The 20,835-nt window shown below is 30.4% G+C and overlaps 1 long non-coding RNA gene across 1 annotated transcript; it reads right to left on the bottom strand.

The window, feature by feature from the left end:
- Positions 1–10,389: 10,389 nt before the first annotated feature.
- On the bottom strand, positions 10,390–13,046 carry LOC143070550 (uncharacterized). The gene is made up of 3 exons (XR_012976576.1): positions 12,900–13,046; positions 12,304–12,446; positions 10,390–11,663 (listed from the first exon to the last, which is right to left on the bottom strand). It is a non-coding gene; the product is annotated as an uncharacterized LOC143070550 (long non-coding RNA).
- Positions 13,047–20,835: the final 7,789 nt, after the last annotated feature.

Below are 20,835 nucleotides of genomic sequence, written 5' to 3'. Positions count from 1 at the left end.
GTAGTTTAACACTCCCATTCGTTGTAGCAGGGACTTTCTATACTTCAAGTATATACTAGTATAGAAATATTATCTGGTTGTAGTTATATACATGTCTGTTCAGCTTTCAACAATATTGAAATTGTCCTCGATAAAAAATAGCTTGCGTTCTATGATCTTGCTTTATATGTTGTTTTTTTTTTAACTTACTAGTTTGATTTCTGAAAAATTATCTTTAAATACAGATAATAATTGTTTGCATAAAAATTGCTTCCAGGATACAGCAATACTGATGGAAATCGAAGGAAAACGGGTCATTTTAAGCCACTGATTTTATTGAGAGAAAACTAAAAAAATCCGCGGTCACGATGTATTTAATGTTAATAATTATAGGCCAAAGTACGGGCTTCAGGACGGAATCTTCGTTCACCCCGAACAGCAACCTCAGCTTGTTTTTGCATAAAAATTTCTTCAAGTTTCAAGCAATACTGATGTTTCCTAAAGTAAGGATAAAAGGGTCATTTTTAGCCATTTTACTGAGAGAAAAAAATCGGCGGGAGGGGTGGGCTGCGCACCCAACCCCCTAATCTTGAGGGACTCAATCGGCGGCCTCAAAACCCCCTGCCTCCCCTGAATTCAAACCCTAGTTACGGCCCTGATTAGAGTTCTGACCCTCAATTTCACGGTCAACTGAACTTAGAAAATGTCAGTGCGGGTGTTCTATGGACACATTCTTGTTCTTTTTGTTATTGTTTTTGTTGGTTCATAAGTTATGCGCGTATATGAATAGAAAAGCTTGTCCATCTATTTTTTTTAAACAACCTAAAAGTCCTCCAATCTTTACTGAAAATTAATGTAATGTAGATTTAAAGTTTCATCAAAATTTTGAGCTTATTTCGGACATGCGACCAAATCATGAACGCTAAAGCTGCTTCAAAGAGCAATTTTGAAAGAATTTGGCAAAATTTGCCTTAGGGGTGACCATTCAGGTAGTGAATGCAAAGTAGTAGACGACAATCACAGATTTTTTTTTAATTTGGTATTGTTGACACATTTTCTGCGTTAATATCGTTAGATACAGTCACAGAATTTATTTTTTTAAGTACTTTTCTATTCTACAACAGATCCATTCATTAAACCATCCTTTGGATTACCAGTGAAGGTGATACACAACTGAAAACACATTCTAATTCATAATTTCTCAAAATATCTAACAGCACAACAATAATGTTAAATCTTCATATTTGTGGAAGAAAATTTTTCTTCTTCCCAGTCGCCGAGATTTGAACGCATGCTATTGGGATATCGTGCCAAAACCCCCTCTACTGTGTCCATTGTTCTAGACCACTCGGACACCTTGAATGGACAATACATACTCATAATGATTCATTCAAAGTACTATACGTGAAACATTGAACCATGTCTTTTAAAATGTCAATTTTTGGGACTTGGCTTTTTCACTGAAAGGCTTGATTTTTGTAAAACACTATTCTAATTTATTAAATTGTTTTGTGAGGAGTGAAAAAGGCCGTCCATGCACACTCTCAACAATAAAAGTTTATAGAATGGTTACCTTTTTTGAAGCTTTATTATATTTCTAATTGATGCCAATACCTCATAATCAATTTTTGTATATTTACGCTTACTCTTTGCATACCCAGGTTTGATGTCATGAGGATTTCAATCCACTGGTTTATCTGATGATAAACATGCAAATGAGTGAGGTTTATTATTATTATTATTATTATCATTTGATTAAGGTTAATACTGAAAGAAAGAAAGAAAGAAAGAAAGAAAGAAAGAAAGAAAGAAAGAAAGAAAGAAAGAAAGAAAGAAAGAAAAAAAGAAAGAAAGAAAGAAACGTATCCAGAGGCCAGAAGGGCCGGGTTATCCTTTATTTATTTTACACCAGCACCATTTCAAAAAAGCTTTCAATCTTTATATAAATTCATAATATCACATGAAGCATCTCAACTTGTGTACATCTTTAATCATATTTGGATTAATTTAGAAATAATAGATCAACAATTTGTAAAAGATATGAAAAAAACCCACCAAGTTTGACAAATTTTGTATGTTTATACCCAAAAAGACATCCTTAACCAAAATTCCAACTGTATATATGTTTGATATATTGTTCAGAAAAAAATTAAATCATCTTCATTTCTGAGTTTTTCAAAAATGTTATTTTGTATCAATACCCCTTTAACCGTAACTTATGTCAGTAGGGCTGAATAGCATTTATGGAAATACATGAAAGTGTTATAAAATTATATAATGTCAGTAAGTTAATAGAGACCCTAATATTCAAATTCCGGTGAGGTTTGACACATTAAATTATAAATTTGACCCTTTCAAGTTTGTCTGAAACAAATATAAGGAAAATTGACCCTATCTACTATAGAATAAATGTATGAATTCAATTACGCATGCACCAAAAGATACCAAATCGTCGGTTTATTTATGTGTGCATCTCATTCGTTGTTACAACAATAAAATATAAAATGCCAACATATATAACGTAAAAGTATGAACTTCAAAAGACTGATCGATGATTCGACGATAAAGTAGTATTTTATTTCAACTGCACGAACAGTCAAATTTCCAAGACAAATGTTTGCGCTGCATCCTGCTGTGAAAATGATAGATGGAATGAAAACCATAACGGTATCATTACAACACTTTCTTGCAGATATTTATCCAAATTTAGTGGACACAGATGGCGATTTACTCTGAGACCGTTATAGGACATTTTCGTGTCAAATTATATGTGAGCGTCACATTTTAACGATCGACCATCTTTGTACTAGAGTCAGAATAATTGTATGTCTGTCAGTCATCATCTCAGTAGGTCACTACATTCTATCATATTTAATTATTGCTAATAAGAGCGTTATTTTCACGTTTAAGTATGCCTTTAATTATATTTTGTTTCAAACAGATGAACTGATCTAAAAAGATTTTTATTATAATTTGATTCCGAGAAACCAAAATCTTTTAAGATAGCATAAACAAATGCATAATTTGTGTTAGTTAAAATCATTTAGAACGAAACAACGTTTTTTCCCCATTATGATAACTATTCTGATGTTCGGGAGAGGAATTTGTAAAAGTGAAAATTCACTTGTTTTCCTATCCTAATAAAACTGTTGTATTGTAATGTTTGCGTTTATATTTTCAAAATAAAATATTGTTTACATTAGATGTCAAGTATGATTGTGTTTTATAAGTAGCTCTTAACTTTATGCTGCTGTTACAGAATAAAATAGTTGCACTTCGTATGTATGTATCAAACATGCACTAAAGTCTGTACTGTGAAAAAAATCCAACTCGCTCAAAAATAAATACTTATTTGTAATGAGTATATATGCTTTTGTAAAATCTTTTGAATTCTTTGATAAAACGTATTTATATTTTTTTGTTTTGTTTGTTTTTTTATGATCATGATATTATACCTATTAATTGATTTTGATAAAAAAAAATATCTTAGACAATTTTTGTTTTGATGTTTTTAATACGTCAACACGAAGGACAGTTAGGACATTCTAGCTTAGATGGTCCAATAAGAAAGTATTTATGTCCATTCTCCTTTACTTCTACCATCAGGTAATCAAACTCATGCCGAAGGGGTCTTTCTATAGTTGGTGTGCGGGATGCAAAAATACGCAACCGGCCACGTCTGATCAGACAGGTATTTTTTGTTAATCTATTTTTTTATATATATAATTGAGAATGGAAAGCGGGAATGTGTCAAGGAGACAACAACCCGACCAAAGAGCAGACAACAGCCGAAGTCCACCAATGGGTCTTATAGTTGTTAATTTCTGTGTAATTTTGGTCTCTTGTGGACAGTTGTCTCATTGGCAATCATACCACATCTTCTTTTTTTTTTATATCTTCAATGCAGCGAGAAAATCCCGTACCCCGAGGGGTCCTCGGCTGTCTCCTAAATAAAATTGTGTACTAGTTCTGTGAAAATGGACGTTACACTAAAATCCAAAACACATATATGAACTAAAATTTAATAAAAAAAAACCATACAAGACTAACATTGGTCAGAGGCTCCTGACTTGGGACAGGCGCAGAAATGATACCATGTTTTTTCTCAAGGCTTTATAACATAATGTAATACTGTCACAATCTACGTTGTTTTCAATGACAAAACAGAATTATTTTCTATGCCCCAAATAAAAAAAACAAGGATAGATAATCGTTTAATTACACAAGTCTCATGTTGAAACCTAGCACTTAGAACATCTTTGATGATAAATGGTCAGATAATGAACTTATAATGACATGTTTTATCTAGGGATTTTCATGAAAAGAAAGTTTATCTTTTAATATGCTTTTTATGAGGAATAATATTTGCTTTTCAACAAAGGTTATTATTCTTCTAACGAGTAAGAAGCTCGGTTAATGATTATAGCTTGATAATTGACCTTAACATTCTAATCCTTAAATATTGACAAGATTTGCCTCTTTCTGTGACAAAGGAAAACTTGCATTAAAAATTGAGAATGGAAATGGGGAATATGTCAGAGACAACAACCCGACCAAAGAGCAGTTAGCAGCCGAAGGCCAACAATGGGACAACGCAGAGAGAAAATCCCGCACGCTGACCCCTAAATAAAAATGTGTACTAGTATTAGAATGTCTAAGTTTGCTTTATGTGAATTTAATGTAAAAACCAAATTGTGTCATTCCATATTTCAACAGTAAAATTAACATTGAACATAACAGTTTATTCCATATTGATAAAACTTTGGTAGGTTTTTCTATATGAATGGGATTTTGAATAAATAAGCATATTCACCTGCGGAAAAAGGATATTCACCGCGCATAACGTCGCGTGCTTTTACCTGCACTATTTTAGTAAAAAAACGATTGATGTACAATTGGTTTTGGTTAATAATTGCCATTACATACATTTCTCTCGGAATATGGAATAAAACAATTACTGTCTTTTGTTTCGGTAAATATGTGGTTTAATTGACTTTTGAAAAACTGATATTCACTTCGGCCGTTGGCCTCAGTGAATATCAGTTTTTCAAAAGTCAATAAAACTACACATTTACCTCATCAAAAGACAGTAATTGTATATTATTGTTGTGCAAACTAGGGCGCAATCATAGATCAGTACAACTCTCGACCAACCGTCACCAAATGACATATACTAGTAGAAGTTTTGAACTATTATAGGTCATTAATGAACAAAACCAATACTGCATCGTAAGGTATAAAAGGCTCAAAATTTACAAATGTTAACAATTCAAACGAGAAAACTAACGGCCTGATACAATATATATATATGTATATAACAATAAACTAAAAACAAATATGATAATGTATATAGCAAAACACGACAACAACTGAATTACATGCAGGCTCTTAGCTTAAGACAGAGACACATACAGAATATTGAGGGGTTAAACTACAAGCTATGAAACAACAAACCATCGCAGACATTCAATACAATATCTGGTGTTATTTTATCGAAATTTTATCGAAATTTAAAAAAGGTTTTAAGTCACAAACAAAGACAAAAGTTTATATAATATAGAAATGTATGTATATTTATAAACGATTATACTAGTCTTACATTTGAGGAACAGTAGCTTCTGTTTCGACTTCATCACTAATATTGTATCCCCAAATATTGAACAACATTCTGTATCGGCATATTTTCTTTCAGAAAGATATTCATCGGATGGGTATCACAATTTTATAAGATAGGAATAATATTCCCAATAAAAAGACAAAAAATCTATGGAAATAGCTATATATATTGTTAAATAAATTAATTCCTTTTGATATATTTCGTTTGATGCAAAATGTTTGCCATAATTTAAGTTTGCAAAGCTGTTATCAACAGTAATTCGTTATGCTCAATAAAATTCTTATTTTATGAACATTTGTAAATATGTTTAAAATTGTGCAAAAGTATAAAAAAAAAAAAAGAGTGTGTTTTTTTATATTCAAATCCCTGTAGGTTTTTTTTTTTTTTTTTAACTTTTCCATTCTACCCACGAATTTACAAGGGGGAAGCTGTGATTAAAATAATGTTATCATAGTAGGTCCGGTGGAAAGTGACTATAAATTTGCGAAACACAAAATTAAAAAGAGTAATAAATAAGAACATTTTTTTTTATTTATTCTGCAATGGAATCATATGGAGCGCATTAGTGAATTTAGAAAAATAACACCTAAACAGATTCTCGGAGACCATACTAAATTTCTCAAACGGTTTCCAATTCCTTTCGAACATCTGCTATCATTTGTACAACTGTAACCATTTAAACTAATTTGTCGACCGATTAACTTTCAATTATATCAACCTTATTTGGAAAATAAACATTATTTCTGACCAATAAATGATTAAGTAAAAGAGTTAAGTGATTCTGACCGTATTTTGTCTAATAATATTTTGATACAGTTCCTTTGGGCAATCAAAAGAACTCCTTTTGTAATTATGTGCTCCTAATTTTCCTAACGTACGCCATAATTTCGTTATTCTTCTTGGGGCACGTGGCTGTGTGAATTTACCCGTGAGAATATTTTTATCCTTAGGACATGTTATGCGTGGAACTTTGAAAACATTCCTATGAATATCATCCATGATATAAAAAAAAAAAAGCAAAGTAAATTAAAATTCATATTTTTTTTTTAATATTTTCTCTAATAATAAAACTATAGCTATAATACTAATAACATGTTTAACCATGTCATAAAGCAACGTTTGTACGATTGTCTAAAACAAGAACTTGATGCTCAGTTGCATATGTCTCCAAAAATGTTCTTATTATAAATATATGTTAGATAATTTTTGTCTGCAATTTTATTTATGCAAACCAATTCCAAATGTTTACAAAAAATGTATAAAAAAAATAAGATTAAGTAACCAGAACTTAGCTATAGAAAATGGAAGATTTTATGGTATAACAACAGAGGAGGGACGACACGCAAGGTGTCGTGTGCATAAAACAAGAACTATTAATAGAATATGTACTTTTTGTAAAAATGATATAGAGGATGAGTTTCATTTCAAATGTCCACGTTTTCAAGGTTTTAGAACAATTTATATTAAGCCATTTTATTGGAAAAAACCGTCGATGTACAAATTTATTAAACTGATGAGTACTAATAATGTAAAAGAATTGTGTAAGTTAGGTAAATTTATATTTAGATCTTTTAAACTTAGATTCGAAATGTTACATTATTGTTTGTTTATTATTACAATACCTTCTGCTGTCACATAGTCTGTGTTTATGTATGTATTATATGTATTATTGATGTTGATATAATTGTATACCTATAGTTCATATAGACTTTGGTAATAAAGATATAACCACGCCGCATTTTTGCGCCTGTCCCAAGTCAGGAGCCTCTGGCCTTTGTTAGTCTTGTATTATTTTTAATTTTAGTTTCTTGTGTACCATTTGGAGTTTAGTATGGCGTTCATTATCACTGAACTAGTATATATATATATATTTGTTTAGGGGCCAGCTGAAGGACGCCTCCGGGTGCAGGAGTTTCTCGCTGCATTGAAGACTGTTGGTGACCTTCTGCGGTTGTCTGTTTTATGGCTGGGTTGTTGTCTCTTTGACACATTCCCCATTTCCATTCTCAATTCTAGTGATCTAAAACAAATAGAATAAAAGTTCATTTTTTTTTTAAACATTTTTTCTATTGATAAATACTAGTGACCATAGTGTGGTGATGATGGGAACGACGGAACATATTTTTTTCAGATTTAATATACACATCATTTTTATATATACCGTAGCCTACAGATGTTACTCAATATATAAATCAAATGTTAAAAGAAATGCAATAGCATTTTTTCCAATTATGTTATTCATTTCTATTCGAATTGTTACTTGTATTTTTTTATTATAAGAATTACCATTAGACGATGAAATATCACTGATACAAATTAAAAAGATTAACATCACTTTAGAATACAAAACACAAATTCTGCTTATATTTTATAAACTGTTCTAAACAGATGGCATCCTATTTTATTCCGTTCAAGTGTGTCATCACATTTTTCTCAAATTTCAACATCCATCAGAACCATTAAGATTACCACTGAATTACAATAATAACAAATTATATGATGTAAAAACGTATAACCTTTCAATTTATTTTTGCGTTCGGAAAAGTGTCTTTCACTCCGTATCCCATTAAGAATTTCCGTGCGGAAAGATCATGCAATCAAACAAATTGCATGATACTATATAATTACAATTCTTTGAATGTAAAGATTTGTTAGCGATGAATATCTAACTTTTTAAATAATCATAATATTTTATTTATTGCATTCAAACTATAGAAAGACAAATGTTCTTTAATCTTTAATGGTTCAATGTTCTTTAATGGTTCAGTATCATAACTATGGAAACAAATTCTAGTTTGATTTTTAATGATAATTAGTTATCTTAACGAATACTTTTTATATAAATTTATAGTTCATAAGTTTACATATGCTGTGAAATCTTATTTCTGTTATTATATGCTGTAAAATTCTATTTCTTTTATTTATAAAAGGAATAAGATTTCACAACATATACCAAACAATCAAAATATATTCTCACTTTTATAAGTGTATTATGAATTTTTAATAAGAAATTTGTCAGAAAGAAATTAATTTTTGTTCAATTTATAATTTTTTCAGGATGTATTTATTGAACGGATTTTTCAATACACATTATATTAAAAATATGTATACTTTTATTTTGGTATTACTGATTTAATATTCTAGACAGAACGGGGAATATTTTACTTCTTATCAAATATAAATATACATACGTATTCACATACACATGAAACATCTGACAATAAGTTTACTGAAAAAAGATAAAAATGATATACGTGTTAGATTCTACAGACATCTCTTCAAATATTAATTTCTCCTTTTATTATAGGCACCATGAGAGGGAAGTTCAAAAGTATCGTGTGAAAGGCGCGTTTTCTTCACACCACAAACCAAACATTTGTAGTTGTTTATTAAATTTTCTAGTCTTAAGTTATAATTAAAGCAGCGTTTCTTACATTACTGTAGAAATGTTCTAACAATATGCTTTGTACGAGTTTCCTTTGGGATATATAATCAGAGAACGACCGACCTTCCAGATCCGAACGATTTCTTCATTAGATTATGTCCAAACTAACAGGTATAGATTGAAAAATGTATTCAATGGGGAAAAGTAAACATTATCCATTAATCAAATTTTACAAATCCCTGCCGTAATTAGTTCTATGTTATTTTCTCAGAGCTCATCTTTAGTGGAAACATTACCACTTTTCCTGTTGTAATTTGTATTGCGATGACCTGACAACGTTAACTATGGTTAGATGGACTTTTACAGTAAACGAGAATGTCACAAGAAAAAATAATAAATAAGTTCTATGAATGTCTAGATGTGGTAAAAAAAAGAAACGGTTTTTTTAACCTCAATTCTGCTTTAAAAAGAGTCTCAGGACAATAATATAATATTATAATAATACAGGTTATTTTTTCTGTTAGTCGTTTGACGTTTACCAAAATCTCCTTTCAGTCACAGATATTTAAGAAAAATATATTCTAAGATAAAGATTGAAATGTATGAAAACTAATTACTGGATAATGGCAAAATATTATATCAATTGTGGTGAAAGTAAATAAATATATACATATAAAAAAAGACACCCGGTATCTAACCGAAATAAATAATATGACTATGTCTGTTCAAAATATACATTTGGAACACACAATATAATTCACTGTGTGCTTTAAAATTTCTTTTAGTGACATGATCTTAGTCCCGTCCAGAAATATCCACAACTAATATATAGGTGAATTTGGCTGTTTAGTTTTATATAGCTTACTGTATCTACGTATCTTCACACCCTTGATTCGGACGCACGAAATTTTTTAATAAAGTTTTAAATTCATAAACTAATTTAAAATCATCTTATCTGACTTTAAAGTAATATCTTAAGGTGTTATATTTTATGAAAGCGCGTATCACTATGCGAAAAATAGTCCAATAGTTTCAACTATTTGTGATAACAAAAACATTTAAACTTTTTTATATGATTAAAATACCATATTTTTTATATTTATAATATATACAAAGTTGCATAGAAAAAATGTGAACACATTTTCTTCCTATAATAAGGATTCGGTATAAACAACTACTTTATAATTGTATTTTTATATACTATATAAATTCATAGTTTCTTCAAACATCTTTGCTTTTATAACACACGTTATAATTTCTCTTTTTTTTTAGTTTGTTCAAGTAAAGAAGGCCAAACTGGAATATTTTTTTATCTTTTAAAACTGTTAATTTTGTTCTTAAGTTATATGTGTTAGGGTTTTTTATGTTTTGTATTTTCTTGACTCTCTGGAGAAATTTCATATTTTATCTTTCATACTTTGGAGAACAAGCAAACTGCCATTGCTATTATAAATAACAATTTCTACCATTTGATAACCATGCTTAATGAATGTTATGTAGATAAGAATAACTCTTATGAAAACGTTTGTTATTAGAGAATTTTATCATTCAAAGCAAGTGTAATAAAAGCCACGAAAAAGTAATAAGAAGGCGAGATGTTCAAGGTATAAGTGATTGTGAGAATAATAATGTGTACTGTACATAAGTATTATCTAACATAGTGTAATACTTCCAGTTACTGTGGATCTCAAACCTATTTTTGTTATCATAATTTGCCTGAAAGTTATAACCTTCCGATACTCGTAGAATAGCGTCTGATACGGTGCTTTTTGTCCGCAATTTGCTTTTTGTCCGCATTTGCTCTTTGTCCGATAATTTTGCTTTTTGTCCGACACTTTTGCTTTTTGTCCGTTGCCTTTTGTCCGTTTTGTTTTTTGTCCGATTATTTTGCTTTTTGTCCGACACTTTTGTTTTTTGTCCGTTGCTTTTTGTCCGTTTTGCTTTTTGTCCGATAATTTTGCTTTTTGTCCGAAAATTTTCCTTTTTGTCCGATAATTTTCCTTTTTGTCGGACACTTTTGCTTTTTGTCTTTTGCTTTTTGTCCGCTGATTTTGCTTCCTTATACAGTTGACATTTTCAATAATAGATGTAGTAAAAGACTTTAAACTGTCGCTGATATCTGTCTGTCTGAATTGCCGGATATCCGTCTCGAATCTGTCTGTCATCTGTCTGCCTGACATCTTGTCTGTAGGAATCTGCCTGATATATTTATATCTGAATCTGTCTGTAATCTGCCTGTCCGATATCTGTCTGTTATCTGTTTAGCTGATATCTGTCTGTCATCCGTCTGCCTGATATCTGTCTGTAGGAATCTGCCTGATATATTTATATCTGAATCTGTCTGTAATCTGCCTGCCCGATATCTGTATGTTATCTGTTTAGCTGATATCTGTCTGTTGTCTGTCTGTCTGATATTTTTTTGTATGACTCTGTCAGATATATGTCTGGTTGAATCTGCCTGATATCTGTCTTTCTAAACTATCTGATATCAGGCTGTCTGAATCTGCAGGATATATTTCTGTTTGACTCTGTCTTTTATCTGTCTATCTGATATATGTCTGTCTAAAACTGCCTGAAATCTGTCTATCTGATATTTGTCTGTGTGTCTGAATCTGCCTGATATCTGTCTGTCTGAATCCGCCTAATATATTTCTGTCTGACTATCTATTATCGGTCTATTTACTGGAAAGAAAATAATTTGACTTTGTTATTTTGTCTAAAACAGAACGAACAATAAAAAAAGTCTTGCTGAATCTGCCTGATATACGTCCGTCTGAATCTGCTTGATTTCTGTCTGTCTGTTTTTTATCTTGTTTTTTTTTTTATATCTTTTGTATATGTATGTCTGCTATGTCTGCTATGTCTGTTTGTCAGATTGATTATGTCTGCTTGAAGTTACGTTACATGCCTGATATCAGCATTCATCGAATCTTCCACAGCATTATATTAAAAGAAAATATTTGTGAACGAATTTCATAAGATTCACCACTTCTTACATTGCCAGAAAATAGCTACGACATATGAACTCTCGTATATCGCTTTATCTTACATCAGTGTTTTAAATTACATCCCATTTATACAATTTTACCTACTTGTTGATAAAAAAAAGAAACTTAATAAATACGACTGACAGAAAACACTCGGAAACAAGTTTGCAAGAGCTTATTTTGTTACTCTTTGTTACTCTTAACTTCTATTATTGATAGGACAATCTTTCTCCTTTTGAAATTAACTACTCATGTTTTCAACTTTTCCTTATATAATTTGTATCCTTTTGTCACTTTTCATACCTTACAATAAAAGATTTCTCACTCTCACTCACTATTTTCTTCTTTGTTATATGAAATATTACTTCTAAATAGTTTTACTGATTTTTTTCTTTCTTCTGTTGTTTTACATGTGTCAGCAATATTTAAGAATATGTTCATGAAGGAGTCGCCAGCTTATTCCTTACAAAGTCCATGTCTGAAATGTATTTAAAAATATTGACAATGATAAATCATCTTTTAAGACAAGTGATATACGTTGAAAACTGAATTTGACTCTTGGGAAAAATAACACTGGTCTATAGATAAACAAAACCATTATTAAGTGAAATATTAAGTAAAGCTAAAATTTACAACAACATTTCTTTTCATAATCGGTAATGAACATAGGAGATAAAATATTTAACTGTTGAGAAAGAGAACGTTATCAATATATTTTTTCCCCAGAATCCAACAGTTCGACGGATTAAGCTAGTTTTAGTGCTTTCCAATTCGATTTAATCCTTTCTTTAATCTTTCAGCAAGCATCAACAAAACAATTAATTTCAGAAAAGAAAATGTATGGAGAAATTGACTGCATGCAAGATAGACTGCAATTTGTTGGTGACATAAAAACATAATCACTTAGAAAAATTGCCATGGCCATACTCACGGGGGACATTGTTTTCGACATGACGACAAAACGGAGTCATCATTGCCGCGTTACACAGGGTCTACGGGGACAGGACTATAATCATCTGTTATCTTTACAGCTTGTTCTAGTGCATGTACATATCCTCAGAAGACTTCACATTTGATTTATACTAGAAAGAAAATAATTTGACTTTGTTATATTGTCTAAAACAGAACGAACAATAAAAATGTCTTGATTTTCAATTAGTGATATTTGTAAAAGTAATAGGCTTTCTGATTTCTGTTTCTTTAATAAGTGTAATATACTTTTTTTTTAATTTTCCGTGGATGATATTCTTTACACCCGAAGCGATGTTTGCATTATTCTAAAATAACCATTCATATTTTGGAGTGGTTACATTTTTTAAACGAAAACTTGACTGAAAGATGTCATATGCTAATAATAAAACAAATCAACTTATCAACGACTCTTGGTGTCATCCAATTTTGTATTCTTTTTAACAAATCATAATATAATTTCAGCAGTAGAATATTGAACATAAACGGAGATCTCATTCATACAGGACTAAATCAGCATGACATGACAACATAAACACATAGAAAACGTAAAAGGGACAGGTTAACGAAGGGCTAGTTTTGTTTCTAGGAATTCAATATAAACATTGGCATCTTCTGGTTGCAGAACATAATGAACATTTTTTTATCCCAACTACTAGTATCTATTATTACATCTAAAATTGTTTGCATGTGGTTGGGGTTTTTTCTTAAATACGCGATACTAATTCCACAAAATTCGACAGCGAATTTAGTAAATGTTCAATTTCCTTTCAATCTGATAGTACTTCCATTGAAACTGATAAAACTCAAAACATGAATATTCAAATTTTTTATCATGTGAAAACTTATATTTCAAATAATTTTTCATGAATATTTTGTAATTCTTTATCCTTTTTTTTCTATAAATAAAAAATATTGTAATTTTGCTGCTTAAGACGTTCAGCCTTGTACCAATTATTCGTCTTCTCCAATTCGAAGTGGCAGGGTTACATTATTGTTTCATCTTTAAGAATATAAAACTAATGTACAATATCAATATTAACCCAGAAAATTACATTACAGTTATCAGTTAACCATAACCATTATCATTTCCGACAATTTTCGACTTATCACCGAGAAACTTGGATCAAAGTTGTCATTATTTGCATGCTTAATTTGTAACCCGAGCCATAATTCCTACTTCTGGTTTTTCTTTTTCAGCCGAAGTTCTGATCCTAGATAAAGAATGCAGGTTATTCGGAACTCCATTTGTTAAATCGACAAAGTACTTTTTGACATGATCCGAGTAAAGTATGGTGGTTTGGATTCAATCACGTTAACAATTATTGGCATATTTGGTCATTTTATATTATTAGTCGTTGCTGTGTCTATTGTTCTGTGATATGATGGATTGTCATGGTTATTGTATGTTCCAACTGAATCAAAATTTACTGGAAACTATTCATAACAGTAACAGAAACTGAATAATGTGCAGACTACAATTATCACATTACAAAACAACTTTCTTGAAGTTACTTTCCCATATCGTACCAATTGCGTTATTTATTTGAAATGAAATACTTTTCTGATGCACACATGCAATAGACATGAAAGTAATGCGAATTATTTATTCCCGTAAATAACAAATTTTGAAACCGAATGGTTCTATTAAGGAGAGTGACGACACAACAATAACGAACATTATGTATTAACTTTGAACGTAAAAAGAGTAAAATGGAAATAATAGAATAAAAGATCATTAAAGGCAACAATATTATACTGATGTTCAAATTTACTAAATCTATTTGAATATCCATAACCAATATTTAGATAAACTGAGATATTACCATGAACTTTAAACGGGTCGAATATGGCTGCGTGGACAGGAAAATGACCATGCATGTATATGGGACACATTTAAGAGCTTGCAGCTATCTGATCCTGGCTGCTACTTATATACTTTGCCTATAGAAACTGGTAGATGGTACAATATACCAAAATTAGAAATAAAATGTAATTTATGTAAAGAGGATATTGGTGATGAATATCATGTATTATTTATTTGTAAAAATGCAGAGATAGTAGAATTGAGAAACAGATATTTACCACATTATATAAGTTGCAAAAACTTGTTTCCCAATCCACTATAAATAAATATGTTTAAACTACAAGCATTTCTGTTTCGTATGCTGATAATTTCGGAATATTTGATATTTTTAAAAGACGACCGACTTTATTAACGATGTTGAATTAAATGCCAAACAATTGTTTAAATCCATCTATTACCACTGATAGGCGCATGCGGTATCTTTGTTATTTTTTCATAGAATATTCAGAACTTGGACTTATAAAAAAGGTAATCCTTTTTCTCGATTTTCTACATCCTTCACTTATACTGCTACATTAGGAACGTTAATTATTCATGTGTTCAACTATGCCATACCTTCAAATAATAAAAGAACCGTTAATATGAAACGCATAGGTAGTCACATCAGACTGAGTATGCTGGATAAAAAATATATATGCATGGTATGTAAATTTGCCAGGCTCTCTAAAAGTCCACAGCATATACAATAAAGTAATATCGAGGTGTTAACGCAATTATTCAAAGATAAATTGGAAGAGGAAGAAATTAAATGAGTGAAAGGTTAAGCGTACTGGAAATTAAAAAAGCACGTAAAATAACAATTGATCACAAATTATTTCCATGAAAAGAGTTTTGATCATACCCCCATATCCACCCCCAAATAAGAAGCCAGTATATACACCTTCTTTTCCTTAAAGCCTGGTTATTAATCTTTAGTAATGGCATGTCAGGTTTAAATAGGGAATCATAATTCTTTACTCAACTGTGTTCTATTCATTCTGTTTATTCTTGCTTTATACATTATAATATTCAACACAAATGCTCCGTCAAATACTTCATCAATCCCAAAGACGAGAAAGAGGTGTGATATACATTAGAATTTTTTTTTAAAGAAAAGAAAATACCTTTTCTACTATGTATAAAGATTTAAATATATATTCTTAATTCTTAACGTTTTAGGAAAATTGTAAAGCCATGTTCATATTTCACAAATGTAGGAATAAAGGCAACAATAGATTCCGCTGTTTGAAAGTCATAAATCGATTGAGAGAAACCAAATCCGCGTTACAAACTTAAACCGAGGGAACACATCATCTATATCAGGAAAACATCAAAACGACAGAAACACTGAAGTGCAACAAAAACAAACGACAATGCAACATACAGACGACAATACAACACACAGAGAAACGAAATATTAGATAGGAATTGTCATTTTACTGTTTCATAAATTACAATGAAATATCGTCAAACCAGTCCAGTGGTGGCGAAACATTTTGAATCCTAGATATTCATTCCCATCATTGACTATGACACTTAGTCTATTGTCTACGTATCTTAGACTTAGATTAACCTTGTGGACATCAGCTTCTTGTAAATACAACTTTTAGTCTTGACAAAGAAGACAGTTTATTACAGTGATTTATGTGGACTTTATTCGCTGTAATCCCAGGATTTGTTATTCGGAGATATGTCTCCAAATTTATAGAAACATTAATACGCGTGTCATTCTGGATTGAATGAAAAATTGTCTGTTAATGATGAACATGTTTAAAATAAATATCCGTGTCAAGATTAGTGATATAAAAATCATCTTAATGCATTGCGATTCTTAGACGATCTTAGACTCTTAAGAAGAAACTAATTCAGTTAATGATTTTTTGTTGTTTGTTTAAGACTGAATATGAAATTTAAAACAACATTTAACTAAAATAAATGAACAAAATATTAAAAAAAAAATTGAAATATAATTTTCTATTATGCAATAAACATTTAAAATGTAAAATATTTAAAAATAATAGTGAAAGATTTTTCTCACTCTAAATGTTATTTACATTTTAATTGTCGCGAACATTAGTCGAAAAAGATAAGTAAAGTACTTATGAAGGAAGAGAAAGAATAAGAAAAAAATAAAAAAAAATATTAAAAACAATTTTTGTTTAATGAATTTACAAGCACTTTTTCATTGTTCTAAAAAGGTGAATTGAAGACCAAGTAAAATTTGGTAATATTATTTTTCAATGTGCAGTACTGTCAAATTTAATTTAAGAAACCTTACACGATACATGTCATTCTGTAACAATTGTATAAAACAATTCCATCCAGTTATTCTATTGCTATATTTCCATTAATTGTTTGGCATTAATACGCCATGGGTCCCAACTGATCAAAAGTCAGATTTAATTTCTGATAAGAAAGAAAGAGCACGAATATCTCGTCAATTAAAAATTTAGATAAAGTAAGGATGACCATTTTTCGTGATCAGATAGCTTATCAGCCTAATGTTGCATACAGAACTGTTATTGTAGCAACCTTAACTTCTAACATGGTGGTGATTCGATTACTCAGTGTCGACATGCATTTTGGAATGGTTTCTTAAATTTTTGTATCAAATTGTTATGCATTTACAGTATTTAGGCTCGTTGTCACTAGTTTCTTGTTTTCTTGTCAAAGTTTTTGTTAAATAGTTTGATAGTGAAAACTGTCGAAAAAAAACTCTGATTAAATCATTCATGTACTTGGATGGAAAAAAGTAAAATAATAAAAATACCGAACTCCATGGTTAATCCAAACAACGGAAAAAGTTCTTTATTAAATGGCAGAATCAAAAGCTCAAACACATCTAATCAAAAAGAAAACAACTTTCATATTCCTGACTTGGAACAGGCATTTCCTAAGAGCTTACGCAGAAAACTGTGGATTATAACTTGTTTTACAGGTAGCTAAACCTCTCAATTATTAATTAGATTAGAATCTCATCCTAATTTTATTTAAATTTGGATGGACTTGGACGGCAATCATTTAATCAGTATTCACAGTTTTGTTGGACCAAGTTTGATATCATAGTGACAACAGGTGACTTTGACAAAGTAAAACTTGGTAGTAACATCCAGCTTTACATTTCTATTTATTTTCCGGTTTTTCATTTTTTATAATAATTATCCCTTGGTGAATGTTTTATTTATAATCGATACATAGAATACAGATAACAGTGGTATACCGCTGTTTAATGGTCATAAACCGAATAAACGAAAACATTTCCAGGTCACTTACCAAAACCTAGGGAAACACATCATCTTTGAGAGAAAAACAACGGAATAACAGAAACAATGAACTATTGCAAAAAAAAAAAAAAAGGTTATTAACGTTAGAGAGATCGGATGTTGCTTCGAATGTTTACAGCCCGTACTACCAAACGGACACAGCCGGTCGAAAAAAGATCAAAGTCAATCTTGGGAAATATATACTGTAAACATAACAAATCAATTCAATTTGATTAGTCCAAGTATATTAAAATACAATAAATAATATTCGTCATGTGGATTCAACGACTACTTCGAATAATTTTGGTTTATTTCACGATTTCAGTTTTATTACAAATATTACATATATGTGGAAGTATAATGCATAACGATAACTAAAACTATGTACAGGAATGCTTCATCATTGAATCTTACAATTAAATGCAACATAAAAACACCAGTTTTGGTGAGACGCTGATAAAGGCCAGGCAGATTTGAGAAAACAGTAACTTGACTAGTGTTATTACAGTTTTGGAATATTATAACCACAATCAAACATTTTTTTTTTGTAAGATCGATTCAGATAAAAATTATATAGAATGCCTTACAAAAAAATAATAGCGCATCAAACCAAAGAAATTTTCCAAAACCGATCTTATGTGTCAAATCTAATACCGAAATAACTAAATAAAATGAAGATATAAGAAATCTGCGTTGTTTTGTTTTCCCTGCATCACTCTTATAGATTAACTTAATTTTGTATAAGATAAGACTCTTTTATTTACACTTTGTATTGCGTTTTGTTACAAATATATTACGTTTGTGTTTGACCAAGCAAGGCAGGAACTGCTTGAAAAAAGGTAACATGGAATGTGTTTAATTCTATACCATGAACTTTATTGAAGATGCTTACATTTTATTCTCCTATGACTGTAATATTCAATTATGTTAACAATTAATTCAGCTAATTTTTATGTGTATGAAAAAAAAAAACAAAAAACAGTTTTAATTTTCGTAGTTCACTTTTTTTGAAACAACAAATCAAGGTATCAAACTTTAACTAAGGGAATCACATGAACTCAAATAGTAACGAGACTGTCTAAATAGTAAAATCTCTAAAAAAACTGAACTCCGAGAAAAATTAAGAAAAGTCGACTGTCATACAAGTAAGAGGTTTAGCTAGCTATAAAACCTGGTTCAATAGAACATGTCTGTACCAATTCAGGAATATGACACTTGTTATCCATTCGTTTTATGTGTTTGATCTTCGATTTTGCCAATTGGTTAGGGACTTTCCGTTTTGAATTTTCCGATGAGTTCAGTATTTTTGTGATTTTACCTTTTCCCTAATCAAATGACCAAATCAAAAGCTTAAACGCTTCAAACGAATGGATAACAGCTGTCATATTCCTGACTTGCTACAGGCATTTTTTTTATGTAAAAAATAGTTATCAAAGGTTTAGAAAATTGCGGATTTAACCTGGTTTAAAACGTCCCCTACTATGCATTCATTTAACGCTATTCAAATTTACACTCATAAACAAATCTCACAATCTGGAATATAACTCAATCGGTTACATTACAGATCAGACGACTTTACTTTAGAGTGTGTATAGATCTTTACATGTAAATCATCAAATATACATACACGGTCAGTTGCACTCTGTTTAATGTCTTACCCAATATGTATGAAAAAAATGTATTGAAATTTGTGAATACAGATTCAAAGGCACCACGATTTCTACAAAATACCCATCCCTAAATACTTTTATTTAGATGAACTATATTGGTGTGCACGCTTACTGTTCACGAATGCGCCAGAGCAATCTAAGCCAAGTTGAATGGAGGGTAGAGTGCTCAAAACATATTTTACTCTACTACATTCTTTATGTGTCAGTCCCACACCAAGAGTCTATAATTAACTGTAGTGGTGTTCGTTCATTGCTGTTTGTGCATAATTGTTTTTAACACCTTGCTTTTTGTATAAACCATGCTTTTGTTTCCCTTTACATCTAGTCATCCTGGGCATATTAAGGGGGTTCGCGGGTCTAAATCATTTATATAGAATTTCTCTATATTTTTCTATAAATGAACTTTATCTTGTAGTTAATAGAAAAATAAAATAAAAAAGTGGGGTCACCGTTCATTTGCGCTCACAATCTGCCTTCGAAAGAAGCATACATTTTTGTAAAGGTGTTTTTTTTCTGTTGAAGTAATAGGAGAAATAAAGGTAATATCGAAATAAAAAAAAGAAATTTATTACAGAAATCGCTAAAATTTTACAATAATTTAGTTTTAGTACAGCTTATATGGAAATTATATTAAAAAAGATAGGTCACCGATGAGTTGAAAAAGATATTTCAATTTTAGAGCCAAAAAATGGCATTTTTCCACCAAAGGGAGATAATTTGGAACTTTTTCAATGATGTATACATTTTGAAAGTCATCTGGGGCCAACACGAATTGATTGTTTTGAATGATTTATGTACCATATGATAAAGTAACAACTACAAAAGGAAATAAATAAAATTTGTAATGAAAAACAAATGTTTGATTTTTTTCTGAAATTTTTATACCCTCGAGCCTCCTTAAGGATGTATTCTTCTGACGTTTCAGTCTCGTTGAAATCTCGTTCTGGAATTATTTCCAAAACATGTTATACAAGTGGAAAATATATATGAATTTTAAAATATCATAATCAAACGTAACTCTGTGAAAAAAAGTTTATTTACAATGACCAGTTTTGTGAGTAATCAAGTTTTCATTTTATGACCATTCAAGTCAGTCTTTATAGCATTTATTTTTGAGAA

This window comes from Mytilus galloprovincialis, chromosome 4 (assembly GCF_965363235.1).
Source record: "Mytilus galloprovincialis chromosome 4, xbMytGall1.hap1.1, whole genome shotgun sequence".
In the NCBI taxonomy this organism is placed as follows: domain Eukaryota; kingdom Metazoa; phylum Mollusca; class Bivalvia; order Mytilida; family Mytilidae; genus Mytilus; species Mytilus galloprovincialis.
The sequence above is the reverse complement of the archived record's forward strand: the minus strand, read 5'-3'. Positions and strand labels throughout refer to the sequence as shown.